Source organism: Leopardus geoffroyi, chromosome B3 (assembly GCF_018350155.1).
Source record: "Leopardus geoffroyi isolate Oge1 chromosome B3, O.geoffroyi_Oge1_pat1.0, whole genome shotgun sequence".
NCBI lineage: Eukaryota > Metazoa > Chordata > Mammalia > Carnivora > Felidae > Leopardus > Leopardus geoffroyi.
Genome location: NC_059337.1, coordinates 29128620 through 29143262, shown reverse-complemented (window position 1 = coordinate 29143262; position 14643 = coordinate 29128620). Strand labels below are relative to the sequence as shown.

Here is a 14643-nt window from a genome sequence, read left to right as displayed (position 1 = left end):
ATCTATGCTTGACTCTTCCAACAACTATAACCGAAGTATAATTTCTAAAGCAAGATCACCGTGTGAATTATTTTGTCCTGCTGTTTTAAGGTACTGCACAGATCAGAGTAATTATTCTGGAATCCCTAAACCACAAAGCCTAATCCCATCATTTTATGGGAAAGGATGTCCAGACTCAGAAGAGGGAAGTGACTTGTCCAGAGTTACATTTTTAGTGTATGGAACGAATGGTGTATGAGCTGGACTCCAGAAATTCTGATGCCATAATCTGATGCTTCTCTTCAAAACGTAGAATGTTACCTTTGGAAAAGGAGAGTAACAAATAACAGTCTCAATGTGGTTACAGCTAGAAAAGGCTTTATTTCTAACTTTTGCCTGTAGGCTCCATAGCTTTCTGGTTATACTTTTAAGAACTACCTAATTTCAGCAAGTAAGACTAATTTTCAGGTGTTAAAAAAAATTTTTTTTCTAAGGCAGATAGATTCTTGATAACCTGGTAAAATCTGAGTTGATCACGATATATTTGTAAAATATTTTGTTTAGAACCTTAAACTGTCTTTTTCGTAACATCTAACCACGTCTAACCAATCCTACAACAATCCTGAGATAAACAGGGCAAGTATAAGAACGCTGATGCTTACAGAAGAGATGAGCCACAGGTTCTAGGGATAATCAGTAAAAGCCAATATGACTTGAGGTGGTATGAAAAGGGAAATGTACAATGGACTAGAAGTCAGGAAACCTAGGTTCTATGTTCTAGTTCTGCCACTAACCAGTAACTTGAGCTTTGGCAAGTCATTTGCCTCTCTGGGTCCAATTTCCTCATCTGTACAATGAGGATGCAGAATGTGTTAGCCGGGCCTGTAATAAACAAATACGTACACTGAATGGCTTAAACAACAGACACTTATTTTCTTATAGTTCTGGAAGGTAGAAATCCAAGATTGGGGTCCCAGCATGGTCAGGTTCTGGTGAGAACCCTCCTCCTGGTTTGCAGATGGCCACCTTATCACTGAGTTCTCAGATGGTGAAGAGAATGAAAGAGAAATCTTTCTCTTTCCTTTAAGTTTATTTATTTTTCTTAGTAATCTCTATACCCAATGTGGGGCTCGAACTCAAGACCCTGAGATCAAGAGTCACATGCTGTTCCAACTGAGCCAGCCAGGAACCCCTCTCTTCCTCTTCTTAGAAAGCCATAGTACTATTGGATTAGGGACCCCTCCTTATGACCTCATGTAACCTTAAGTACCTCCTAAAGACCCTATCTCCAGTCATGTTGGGGGTTAGGGCTTCAACATATGCATTTCGGAGTGGGGGACACAATTCAGTCCATAATTATCTTTGGAGTTCCTTAAGCACAAGTCTAGAACACAGAAGATGTTCACAGTTGTCTGTGGAATGAGAAATTCTACCTTGCCTCCTTGATTTGAGAAATTGCACGAGGTGTATTTCTAGACTATTGGTTAGTGATCATCTTGAAGGTCTTCTATGTATGTCTTCCCTTAAAATTTTTTTTTAAGTTTATTTATATATTGAGAGAGAGAGAGAGAGAGAAAGAGAGAGAGAGAGAGAGGAAGAGAGAGAGAGAGAGGAAGAGAGAGAGAGAGAGAGAGAGAGAGAGAGAGGATCCCCAGCCTAATTCAGGGCTCGATCTCACAAACTGAGATCAGAACCTGAGCCAAAATCAAGAGTCAGATGTTTAACTGACAAAGCTACCCAGGTGCCCCTATGTTTTCTCTTTTTAAAGGTAATTACAAGCCAAAGGTGATCTTGGGCCAAAGCAGGTCTCTCCCAAGGTTGAAGCCTTAATGCTCTTCAGAAAGTAGTAAGTACATCTAACTGTTCAGCCCTTGGGTGTGACATGCAACTTGTGCTGCTGCATTTAGAAAAAACCATAATGGTGTCAACTGGAGGTGGGTTTGATGGGCCTTCTTCTTTTTTTTTTTTTTTAATGTTTATTTATTTGAGAGAGAGAGAGAGAGAGACAGAGTGCAAGCAGCGGAGGGGCAGAGAGAGAGGGAGACACAGAATCTGAAGCTGGCTCCAGGCTCTGAGCTGTCAGCACAGAGCCTGATGCGGGGCTCCAACTCACAAACTGTGAGATCATGACCTGAGCCAAAGTCGGACGCTTAACTGACTGAGCCAAGCAGGCACCCCAAGTGGAGGTGGGTTCTAAATCAGAAGTCTACAGCTAAATTTTCTAACAACCACGAAGATTACTGAGCAATTGTGGTCCTTCACCAAAGCTCAAAGTACTTTGTCATTCCTAAGTCACCCCTGAAGCACCTGAACATGTTTAGAGCAGCTTTGGGATCAAAAACAGCCTCTTGGGGGCTCCTAGTGGGTTAAGCATCCTTACTCTTGAATTCCACTCAGGTCATGGTCTCAGGGTTGTGAGAGCCTGCTGGGCATGAAGACTGCTTAAGATTCTCTCCCTCCCCCTCTCCTTCTGTCCCTTTCCTGCTTGCACGTGCAAGCTCACTCTCTCAGAAAGAAAGAAAGGAAGAAGAAAGAAAGAAAGAAAGAAAGAAAGAAAGAAAGAAAGAAAGAAAAAGAAAGGAAGAAAGAAAGAATGAATGAATCAGCTTCTGGTAGGGAGAACCAGCTTACCTCAGGTCAAATATGATTCCCTCCAATGGTGATCAACTCAAGAGTTCTCTAGTCATTATTTTTTGTTTAATATACTTATTGTCAAAAGTATAAAAGTATTTGGGGCACTAAAATACATTTCAACAAAAATACCCCAAGGATGATTAGGATATTGCATTCGAGTTGTTGTATTCAGACCCAAGATCTTTTAGGAGTATGACAGTCTGAATTTCTGTAATTACTTTATTGGTTTACTTCTTATTTATGATATAAGCCACAACTGCTTATACAGACAGTCCCCCAATTGTAATGGTTCAACCGATGATTTTTTGATTTCATGATGGTACAAAAGCAGTATACATTTAGTAGAAATTGTACTTCAAATTTTGAATTTGGATCTTTTCCCATGCTAGTGATATGCAGTACAGTATTTCCCCTGATGCTGGACAGCAGTAGCAAGAGGCAGCTAGCTCCCAGTCAGCCACAGGCTGTCAGGGTAAACAACCGATACATTTACAACCATTCTGTTTTTCACTTTCAGTAGAGTATTCAATAAATTCAGTAGAGTATTCAGTATTCAATATTCAACACTTTATTATAGAATATGTTTTGCATTAGATGATCTTATGCTAATGTAAGTGTTCTAAGCATGTTTAAGGTAGGTTAGGCTAAGCTATGATGTCAGGTGTACTGGGTGTATTAAATGCATTTTCCATTTAACAATATTTTCAACTTATGATGGGGTTATGAACCAAAGATCTGTAGACACTATATTTTCTCTATGTTAGTGATTTCAAACCCAAATTTACCTTTCAAGCCTATTACAATCTTCATCTTCACTTGATCCAAACTGTCCGAGTTCTGATATTTTGTGAATTGGGAAGACACTGAGTTTTCTGGATTGATCCTATAGAGCAGTGGATCTCAAATGGGGATGATTTTTACCCTAGGGGACATTTGGCAATGTTCGGAGACATTTTTGATTATCATAACCGAGGAGGGGGCTGGTAGTACAACTGGCAGTAATGCTTATTTTGCTTGGGAGGGATGGCATGGGGAAAGAAAAAAGTCCCAAACACTTTATAAAAAAAAAAAAAAGAAAAAAGCTTCAAAGGTTGGTAGAATTTCAAATTCCTTTTAAAAATAAGTTACTCCTGGGGCACCTGGGTGGCTCAGTCGGTTAAGCGTCTGATTTCCACTCAGGTCATGATCTCACTACTCATGAGTTCAAGCCCCACATCGGGCTCTGTGCTAATAGCTTGGAGCCTGGAGTCTGCTTCAGATTCTGTGTCTCCTTCTCTCTCTGCCCCTTCCCCACTCACGCTCTGTCTCTCTCTGTCTCTCAAAAATAAATAAATGTAAAAAAAAAAAATAAAAAATAAGTTACTCCCTGTGCTCCCATTATTTTAGTGATTTCTATATATCCCTCATCATTCCAAAAAGGTTCTGAAGTGGTTAATTCTCCCTATGGTGTTGACTCAGTTCTCCCATATAAAGCTTACATGGGCTGTAGGACTGATCAATACAAATTTCAGTTTAGAAAGAAAAATGGTTTTGGAAGCACCAAAAAAAACCATCATGTTTTGGCAGTTAGAAGATAGGAGTTAATTCCTACTATGCACATAGTGCTAAATGCTGAGAAGGGTATTTTTAAAAAGTATAAATCACAGCTGGTGTCCTTAAGTGATTTATAATTTGCCTGAAAGAGATAGGCTCGGTGCCCAAGGGAGGACATCTTCCATTACACACGGCCTGTGCTAAGGGCCTCCAGGTGGGCACAGCCCTTCTGGCTCTCCCTCCTCTGGCCAGGGAAGCAGGGGCAGAGCAGAAAGGGGTGAAGGTGGTCCTCAAGTGGGGACAGCATGGATAAAGTCTTAGAAGTGGGCACATATTGGGAAAGGCCGGGGGCAGTAACTAAACTTAATTACCTGCAGATACAAGGGAGTCTCTGAAGGTATCCAAATAGGAAGTTACAATGATCAAAGTTGGCAGTTACCAAGTGCTTTACTCTTTACCAGGCACATTCATTTAATCCTCTTCCTGACAGCCCTAATGACCTAGCTATTCTTCTTCCCATTTTATGGATAAAGAAACTGAGGCTGCGGGGGGCAGGACAGCTTAAATAACTCACTAAAGTCACACAGTTAGCAAGTGCTAGAGCCAGGGTCCAAACCCTGGCCAGAGCCTATACTCGTAACCACTTCTCCAGACTGCCTCTTGCTAGACAGGAATGATGAGAGCAGAGCAAAGACCAGATGCCTTAGGAGGGTGCTGCCAACAGAACATTTCAAGGAGTAGAAGAAGTCAACAGGGTCAGATGTTGCTGAGCCATCAGGAACGAAATCTGAGAATCGGCCATCGGATTTGTGATTAGGCAATCACGGGTGACCTTTAAGAATTCTGTTTCAGTAGAGGCGTAGGAACAGGGGTTCCTTGTAGGACATCAAGGGAGGAGTGATAGCAGATAGAGCCCCCAGGGAAGAAACTGACAATGAAAGGACATGGAGAGACAGGAGAGAAATGTTCAAGCTTTTCTTTTGAGATGATGTCCCCAAACAATAGAACACTTTATTTCAGGGACTATAGTATATTTCACCCTGTTCTTTTGTCTTGGAAGGGCAAAACTAACAAAGTCGAGTAGTCATGGTTAAAGGAGAATTAGCAAGTGTCACAGAAATTGTTCATTAAAAACACTGCATCAAACTGAGGTACAATACAACGATTTAACTGTTTGAAGGGACACCATTATAGGTGAAAGGTTACTTGACTTTATATACTGCATTGGCTGGACACGATGGCAGTTTCGTAACTAAGGTAGGAGACCTGAGGGAATCACAGATGAAAGAACTCTTTTCAGATCTGTTTTGAGCCAAAAGAGAGCAGCCAAAATGAATGTGTATGTTCTGGCTTTAGACTGAAATCCAAAGAACAGCTGCCTGATCCCAGTCTGGACTTCCAAAACCCTGGCCTGCAAAGAGCAGAATACTTATTAAAATTCTTTGTTTTAATGAGCTGTGGGAACATGCATTATCAGCCCCTGTCCTAGCTACGGAGTAGTTTTTATGATAAACCAAAAGCAGTTTTAAGCAGGCTGCATTTTTTTTGAAGGGGAATTCTCTACTGGCAGGTAATTCAGGCTGCCTAGGGCAGCAATTAAAGTCACAGAGGAGGAGGAAAACAGGAGGAGAGGAGGAGGAAAACAGGAGGAGAGGAGAGGAGGAGGAGGAGCCAGAGTGTGAGGCCACCCTGTGGCTGAGGAGCAGTTTCACTGACTTTATCCCATAACCACGAACTCCCTCCAGCACCCCAGTGTACTAAATTCTAAAGGGTTCTAAGGCTGACTTATTCCCCCAAATGCCCATCATTGTGCTGGGGCCCAAGAACTACTGCAAACCACAGATGTATGAAAGGTAACCAGAAGTCTGGGACTGCTTGGGCCAAAAGAATCTCAGGCTGTGATGCTGTTGGTACATGCTTCCTGCCAAAACTCAGATACACGAGCTAAGTGCTTTGGCAATGAACTCTCACACTCTGGCTTAAACAGGAAAGACACCAACAGGTATTTAATCTTTAAAAAATGCAACAGGCTGATGCTGGTAATGCAGTGATTAATCTGCCTTTGTGAGTGTGTAGATTCTTCTTCCTTTCTAGTTAACTCAGGCCACTAGGAAAGTTGATGGAATCTGGTGTCTCCTTCTTTGGAAGTCTTCAAAAAACATTATGTATGCCAAATAGAGGGGAAACTACACAGGTCTCCTCTTCTTCTCTGGCCATCTCCCCCTGTACTTCCTGCTACCTTGTCACACATCCAACCCTCAGGCAACTTTCTTTCCATTTTCCTGAGTCTACCTGGGAGGTTCCTCTCTCCCAGACACCCGCTTAAGAGTAAGATGAGATCTCTCCTGATTCTTCTCTACTTCCCTTGCTGTTCCCCACTGCTCACTACATGGAAGTGTAAGGGCTAACAGAAACAAGAAGAGTGGAAGGCTGGAAAGATTCAAGGATGCCACAGTGACTTGTCAGTTCTTTTCCTTAACATCAGGGTTCGGGAAGTAAACAAAATAGATAAAATCCCTGTGTTCTAGAGCCTTCATGCCCGGGGTGGGGGTGGGGGAGATGGGCAATAAACAAAATAACCAATTTATATGGTAAATTAGGAGGGGCTATGAATGAAAACAAAGCAGGGAGGAGAGCTAAGAATGCTCATTGGAGAGTGCTTCATTTTATTTTTTTTTTTATGATTTTATTTTATTTTTGAGAGAGAGACAGAGTGTGAGCTGGAGAGTGGCAGAGAGACAGGGAGACAGAATCTGAAGCAGGCTCCAGGCTCTGAGCTGTTGTCAGTGCAGAGACTGACACAGGGCTTGAACTCACAGACTGTGAGATCATGACCTGAGCTGAAGTTGGAAGCCCAACCGACTGAGCCACCCAGGTGCCCCGAGTGCTTCATTTTAAAGGAGTAGTCAGATTTCAAGCAAAGCCAAAAGGAGGTGAGGGAGCAAATCAATCAGATATCTGTGGGAAGGACATTCCAGGACAGGGAACCACTAATGCTAAGGCTATGAGGTAGGGGGAACAGCAAGGAGGTCAGTGTGGACGGGCACAGGCAGAGTGCTATTCATTCTGTATTCTGAAAAAGCCCTGAGTTTGAGCCACACTGATCTGGGCTTGAACTTAGCTTGGCTCTTTAAATCTCCTGTACCTTGGACTCCCCTGTCTCCACACCTATACACAGTTAACCACAAAGGATAACTGTAAAGGGTTAAAGGAGATACAGAATGTAAATCTATCATAGGACACAGATCGTGCCCAGTTCCTACCCACCACACATTAGTCCCTTGCCTCTTCTCCTGGTTACAGGGTTCCTTTCATCTAGCTCTCATTGTGGTTGAGCAAACATGTCTAGAACTATGCCATTCAAGGGTCTCTAGGAGTACAAAAAAGAAAAAAAAACCCTGCAAACCAGTATGCATCTATGTATATAGTACCGTTGGCAAACAGTAATATTTTAGTATCCACATTCAAAAATCTAGAATTCACACCTAACTATTAATGCTGACTATTGCTGAGGAGTAAGATTACTAAAGGTTCTAATCATTGATCTTCTATCTTCTATATTTATGTAATGCTTGGCATTTTACAATGAATACATACTACATTTGCAAGCAGAAATCACAATATAGGCTAGTGTTGATGCAGAAGAAGTGATTTCCTGGCCCTCTCCTATTGAGTAGCCACCATTCCATCTTGCTTACCCAAGCAAGGCTGCCTGGTGTGACCTAACTTTAGGAACTCTTACACCTTCTATGTGGGGAAACTGGGTACAAATAAGGCCAAAGGGAGCTAGAGGGTTCACAGATCAGACCTGAACTACAGGTCTTATGGTGGGTGAAGGTCTTATGGTGGGTCTTATGGTGGGTGTGCCTGGCCAGCAACTGTGAACTCTGGTCCAGTTTGGAAATGGAATGGATTAACTTATGGATTGTGAACCATTTTCTTAATAAAATTAAAACTCTTAAAATGGCTGCCACCAAGGAGAGAAAAAGAGACTGATGAAAATAAAGTATCTTAAAAATAAGCTGTGAACTTCTTTTATGACTCAAGATTGTTGACCCTGAAAAAAATATCATTTTAAAGAATACTAAATTAAGAATACTATAACAAAAAACACATTTCACAACTAAGTAGTTTACAAGGTCAAAGAAAGACAAATAAGCCAGTTTCCAGTGTCTTACTCAATGATACATTAAAATGTGCATTACAATCAGTCATTGCAATGCATGCTAGCCATAGCTTGGCAAAATTTTAGTTGTTCTCACCTCCAAAAAACCCCAAAAAGACACTTGGAAAAAATAATGCTTAAGCATCCATAGTTGACCATACGGTTTTTCCTAGTTTAACTTTTATTTAATGTTATTTATTTTTGGGAGAGACAGAGAGACTGACCATGAGTGGGGGAGGGGCAGAGAGAGAGGGAGACATAGAATCTGAAGTGGGCTCCAGGCTGTGAGCTGTCAGCACAAACCCCAACACAAGGCTCAAACTCACCAACCGGGAGATCATGATCTGAGCTGAAGTCAGATGCTCAACTGACTGAGCTACCTAGGTGCCCCTTGGATGCTTTTTAATTATGAGATTTCTTACTGAAGAAGATAGTGATGCTCTACATAGGAAAACCCATTTCCTCTCCAGAAATCAAACAACACCTCTCTTTACTTTCTGCTGCTTCCCCAGTAACACCAGGACTCATCTTGAGTTTATCTGAAGCATAGACTGGCAATCCCCAGGGTGGGAAGACTCCATCTCAGCGTTTCCATAAGCACTAGGGAATGTGCTCTTCCACAACCGAATGTTTTCCATGAGGCAAAATGGCTACACAAACTGCTTTACTGTCAACACAACACAGTATAATGAAAAAAGTAAGAATACGATGTTCTAAAACCAGTCATATTGTCCAAGGAAGAAAATTTACAAGATAGTCTTATATTTCCTACCTAGTATCAGTCACCAATTTGTGATTACAAACTTGTAACTTCCATGGGATATTATTTTCAAATAATCCCTTATATTTACCTATACCTTTTTCACGACCATCTTAAATATGTGACCTGAATATAAAAGTTTGTAGCCCCATAGAGTGCTTTTTCCATTGATGCAACTATAGCAATTTCTAAGTCTATGGAGAACTACTAGGAATGTGTAGCAAAATCCAATATTTGCATTATAATAATGCGCTTGCAAAAAATGATTAAGTAGACATCCATAGCTGAATGCACAGATACTAAGATTTTCAAATGAATAACTGCTACAATCGCAGAGACTGGATTATGGTCCGTGACTGGTATGGATTCCTTCACCCCATTAAGACACTCACATACAAGTGTGATAGGTAATGTTGTTCTTATGACTAGCAGTGAGACCAGAAGCCAGTGTGCAGGGTGGCAAGACTGGAGTGGGATGCAATAATGAAAAACATGAGTGACTCATTCTATCTGATGCATATACATTTTACAGATTTAAATCTGAAGGGAAACAACTTTTTGAACTTAACTGCTTGTTTGAGAGAGTTAAATGGAAGCATGTTTAAGACACCATTTTTTATAGGCTCAGTGCCACCTCAAAAAATTCCACAGACCCATTCTAAAACAACAGTTTCTCTTACTGGAAAGCTGCAAAGACTGATGTGGAATCTATGAAATGGAAAATCGGATCCAAGCATGTATGCTCATGCATAAGCTTGATCTAAATGCAAATGTAGATACAGCAGCAGCACCAGGGTTAAAGGTTCCTTCCAATACCCCTCCGCCCCCAGCAATTACATGCTTTTGAGTGTGCACCTTTATCGTGGCTCTGTGTGACCTTGGGCAAGTTAGCTAACCTTTCTTAGTCTTAGCTTCTTCATCTTCAACATGCAGATAATAGGTTTGTTTTAAGGACCAAATGAGATCGTGCACAAACAGCCTTTAGCTCAGTACCTGGCACATATGAGCATTTAAGAATGTGTCCTCGTGATTAGATATGGCACACAGACTATATTTTACAAGCTATTAGTTCTACTGCCATATCCCAATGTCTTGTGATAACCATTTATATTCTACGCTTCTAGTTTTTACTATTCTTTTTACCACAGTGAAAACATATATCCCACTTTTCCGACTGATGCTTGAAGCAAGGTGAGAAGCTAGGAAATAGGTAACATACACACTAAAGAAATTTAGTCTTTAGGATATGATGTTATTAAGTATATGGAATATAAACAAATCATGTAATTTATAACATATGGAGCATCATATCAGAGGTTTTATTTTAAAAGAAACAAAAGCCAAGCAGTATTAAAGAAGATAGGAAGAACCAATATGGGCTTATCGCTAGGTATTAGTGACTGAAGCAAGGATTGGTGGGCTAAATTATGGAAGATTTCATGGGGTCTGACTTCCAACAGGTGGCAAGCTTTAGTCATCTTCAGATGCAAAACCTTAATGAGTTTGAGTATGCAAGTCTGGAGGGTTCTGTTCAAGGCCTCCTCTTGGCAACCAAGGGAAACAATTTTCGGGGTTTAAGCCTCCTTGGCAAGTTAGCAAGCAGGGAACTGTATGCCCTAGGTTGCACCTGTCCCCTGAAGGGGATTCTGGCCTGTCGGTGAAAACCCACCATCCTTTCCTGACAGCCCATCCTGCCGCTGTAGCGCCTCCAGACAAATGGGGGAAGCCCAGTAGGAAGTGGTCACGACCAACCAAGCCACAAATGCCCAGGGTGTGGGATTTCCACTTCAATACCACGCCTGAAAACCGAAAATAGGCGCCACTCATCCCATACTGCAATGGGATTCCCCCAGCAGCAATCCCCCCCCCCCCACACACACCCCAGCTTGCATGTTTTATTAATAAATGCAAGATGGCACACGGAGGCAAAGAATGGGAGGTAAAACATCTGCAGCTGGACCCGAACCAGAGCAGTTTGCAAAAATAAATAAGGAGCATGTGACGAGAAGCAGATTCCCAGGCTGGCACTGAAGTCCTGGGTTGCCCCACGCACCCTCCTCTTGCTCCCCTGGCGAGCGGGGATGAAGGTCAGCGGTGAGATCCCAGCCCTCCCGGACACGCATCCTGCAAACCTCGACTGGCCCCTACCTCCGGCCCGGCCACAGGACCCGGACACCGAGGCGGGGAAGCCCCGGCCACGGCCGGCTTCGAGGACACATACCTGCTGCCTGGGCTCGGGATTCGCTTGGCTCTGCAGCGGTGCCGGCCGCAGCTCGCGCTCCCGGGGCTCCCCTGTCCGCCCCCCCGCCCCCTCGCGGCTCTGCCGCTCCCTGGGCTCCTCCGCCCACCGCGCTCGGGGGCGCGCGCGCGGTCTCGCTCCGGCGGCTTACCCGAGCCCGCGCCTGCGCCCTCGCCTCCCGCCGTCCGCGCGCGCGCCCCCGGCGGCTGCGGAGCGGCGGCGCGGCTGTCTAGGAAACAGCAGTCTCGGCGGGTCCGGCTGGCGGCTGCAGCCGGGCAGGGGGCGGGGGCTGGGCAGCCACCAGGCCCGAACGCAGCGCGCCGGCGTCGTGGCGTGGGTGAGGGGGTCGCGCGGCCGAGTCGGGGGGCGGGGTGGGGGCGCGTGTGCATGTGTGGAGGAGAGGAGGGGGTAGCGAAGGGAAGATCTGAGCTGGAGGCGGGCGGGGCGCCTCGGGGAAGCAACAAGTGCGCTGGCCGGCAGGGCCCCGCCTGGGGAATTTCGTACGATCAAGCTGAAACCTCCTTTGGCTTTGGTGCAGCGCTTTGCAGTTTCCCGAGCTCTTTGCCGGTTTTTCGTTACATCCGCACATGGCACTCGGTGAGGGAGCGAATGGCAGGCATTACCCTCTACGTTTTGAGGCCACCCAGGGGAAAACCACCTCTTTCTGGCCAAGGTCGTAACAGAATCAGAAACCCCTGACCCTCCATGTGCTGTCTTGGGATAGAAATACCTAGCAGAAGCCTCATTTGATAGTCTCAGCCCAGGACCCTTGTAGGGCAGTGTTTCTCAACCTTTTTTTCCCTATCCATTATCGTCCTCTTAAGACATTTAAACATTTTGCTCACGAATCGCCGCACCCCCACATGAAATTCAAATATGATTGATAAACTGTATAGTTATTTACAGTTAAGTGTAGCTGAATCTTATACATATAGTAAGATTTCACCCCTTGGAGATGATACTGACCTCATTGAGTTCTAGGACCATAGTTCTTGGTTAGCAGGTGGGTAAGTGGAGTAGGTGAGGATTCTGGATGCAACCACAGTTTTTCTCTGTAGGTTAAAAGAGTCCTCGCATATATATGCACGAGTCTAATGTCCGCAGGTGCCGTGAGCAGTGGAACATGGTCTCTATGGCAGCTTCTGGGATTCATAGCTTTTATGTGTAGTCTGTATCAACTCATGCTAAAAATACAGCCATTTTCCTATGGGGTCCTGACATTTTTGTTAAGATACTTGAAAAGTTTGGAAATCTTCCTTTCTAGGACACTTCAGTGTAGCCTTTGGCTCTGCAGACAACCTTATTTTCTGGATCTCCTACCTCTTCTGAAGCAGATTTTGGTTTTGTTTAGGCCCATTTGGCCTCCCAGGAGTGTTTTTGTCATTCTTGCTTCCTCCTCCCCTTCTGCTTTCCTAGCTAAAAGATGAAAATTGTGGAGTTGAAAGAGTAAAAACCTAGGTCAAGGAATTGCCCCAGGGGCTGCATCATGCTCTTCTCAGACTCAGGAATGTCTGGATAGGGTGTGAGTATCTAATTTGGCAAGCTGGGAATAGGTAAAATTTCTTTTTCAGGCCACCCCTCATCTGTGTTTCTTACCCTAATGGTGCAATTTCAGAGGGAAAAAAGCCTTGGGGGTGATATTTGTAGAAGCTACCTGGGTTGCCAGAGAATTTTTCTTCTACATTTCCAGAAGAAAGAAATGTGGACTGGAAGGGAGAAAGTGGGGATGTGTCAAGAAATCTTGGGAGGATGGATGAAATGGGGGTGAGGGGAGTATAGTTTTCTGACTGGGTGGAAGCATTTTAATTACACTCAAAAAAAGGTGTAAAAAAAAAAAAGCCTTAGCATAGTTGGCCAACATTGTTATCCACTCTAGTTTTCCCCCACTTAGTAGAACTTTAAAGATTTGATTAATACCGTTGAAAAGCACTCAGTTACAATGCTAGTTAAAAGAGTAGGACAAGTATTTTGAAATTTACAGACAAATTGGAACATCACTTTAGTTACCTGGAGTCTTTGTAGTCTAATACAATTTTTGGTTCCAGGTACAATTCAAGGGAACTTTCTGTCTACAATGGCTGTTCATAAAGACAGAGAATGAGAAAACTATGTAGAAATTGCGTACTAACATCTTTTACCTGTGTCTTCTAAGTGTGGTGCCCCAACTCCCCCCACCCCCCGTTTTTTGGTAATCTGAGTTTATGGAAAATGTAGGTGCAACCATTTTAGGTGGTAGTGTGAAGTCAAAAATCCCTGAACACCTATAATTTGTCAGCTCTATGCTGACCCCTGGTGGTATCCTACTTCACAGCACATACTCCAAATTAAAATCTTCGCCCCTTTAGGTAATATACAGGGTGTTGAAAACAGAGATAGGTAGACAAGATGGCGTTCTGCTTTCTCCAAACTTGTCCTGTTCTTGTTTTCAAATACCCCTAACACCCAGAGGAGGACTAGCCCTTGAGGCTGATCAGTTTAGAGGAACTGAACAGCTCTGGCAGGCCTCTTTAGCTTGTTCTTAAACTTGCCTACGAGAATCACTTGGGGACTCTTGTTTAAAATCAGATTCTGGAGCCTTACCTCAAATCCATTAAAATCTAATCTGCAGGAAAGTGGCATGTGATTTTTATTTTTAACTGCCCCAGGGGCAGTTTAACTGTTTAACTGTTTAAACAGAACAGGTATGCTTCAGAAGACTAGGTAACTAACCAGAGGGAATTTTGTGGGTGAGGGAGCCCCCAGCCATAGGAAAATGGGGTTATCAAGCAGGAGTGGAAGAAATTAACTGGGTTTAAGCCTTGTATGTCACTTTCTTGCCAGATATACCCGGTTTTAATGTGGTTGTAATTGGCATAATATCCCATACCAAAATGTCTTTTGAGGTAAGTCCGATTTTCTTTAAGTTAAAAAGACTCTTTCAAGAGTACTAGAATCACATAATCAGAAAGTTTGTGCATGTATGCCGCTGTAAGATTATGAGAGGGCAGATTAGAGATTATGTTGATCTTGTGAATATCTGAAAAAAGACTGATATCAGGGTTAAAATTTGTTCTCTTGAGGTAGTTGCTTGTAAAAATGGAACATATAAATCTGATGCCACATGATTTGTGAAATTTAATACCAAGAGATCTTAAATTGTTAATGTTTATGTATCTGTTTTAAAACCTTTTTCAGGGGCGCCTGGGTGGTGCAGTCGGTTAAGCGTCCGACTTCAGCTAGGTCACAATCTCGCGGTCCGTGAGTTCTAGCCCCGCGTCAGGCTCTGGGCTGATGGCTCAGAGCCTGGAGCCTGTTTCCAATTCTGTGTCTCCCTCTCTCTCTGCCCCTCCCCCG

At 43.4% G+C, this 14643-nt stretch overlaps 2 protein-coding genes across 7 annotated transcripts in view; one reads left to right on the top strand and one right to left on the bottom strand.

Annotated features, from left to right (window-relative positions):
* TMEM266 (transmembrane protein 266) overlaps nt 1-11403 on the bottom strand; it is a 125604-nt gene extending 114201 nt beyond the window's left edge. The window contains exon 1 of the mRNA XM_045448970.1: nt 11293-11403. The gene's annotated coding sequence lies outside the window, so the exon portion shown is untranslated. The remainder of the gene's footprint in view (nt 1-11292) is intronic.
* An 87-nt stretch (nt 11404-11490) lies between these two features.
* Nucleotides 11491-14643, top strand: part of NRG4 (neuregulin 4) — a 208901-nt gene continuing 205748 nt past the window's right edge. For 4 of the 6 annotated variants that reach the window (XM_045448973.1, XM_045448972.1, XM_045448974.1 and 1 more), the window contains exons 1-2: nt 11491-11647; nt 14131-14192. The gene's annotated coding sequence lies outside the window, so the exon portion shown is untranslated. The remainder of the gene's footprint in view (nt 11648-14130; nt 14193-14643) is intronic. The other 2 variants (XM_045448977.1, XM_045448975.1) reach the window with 1 other exon arrangement.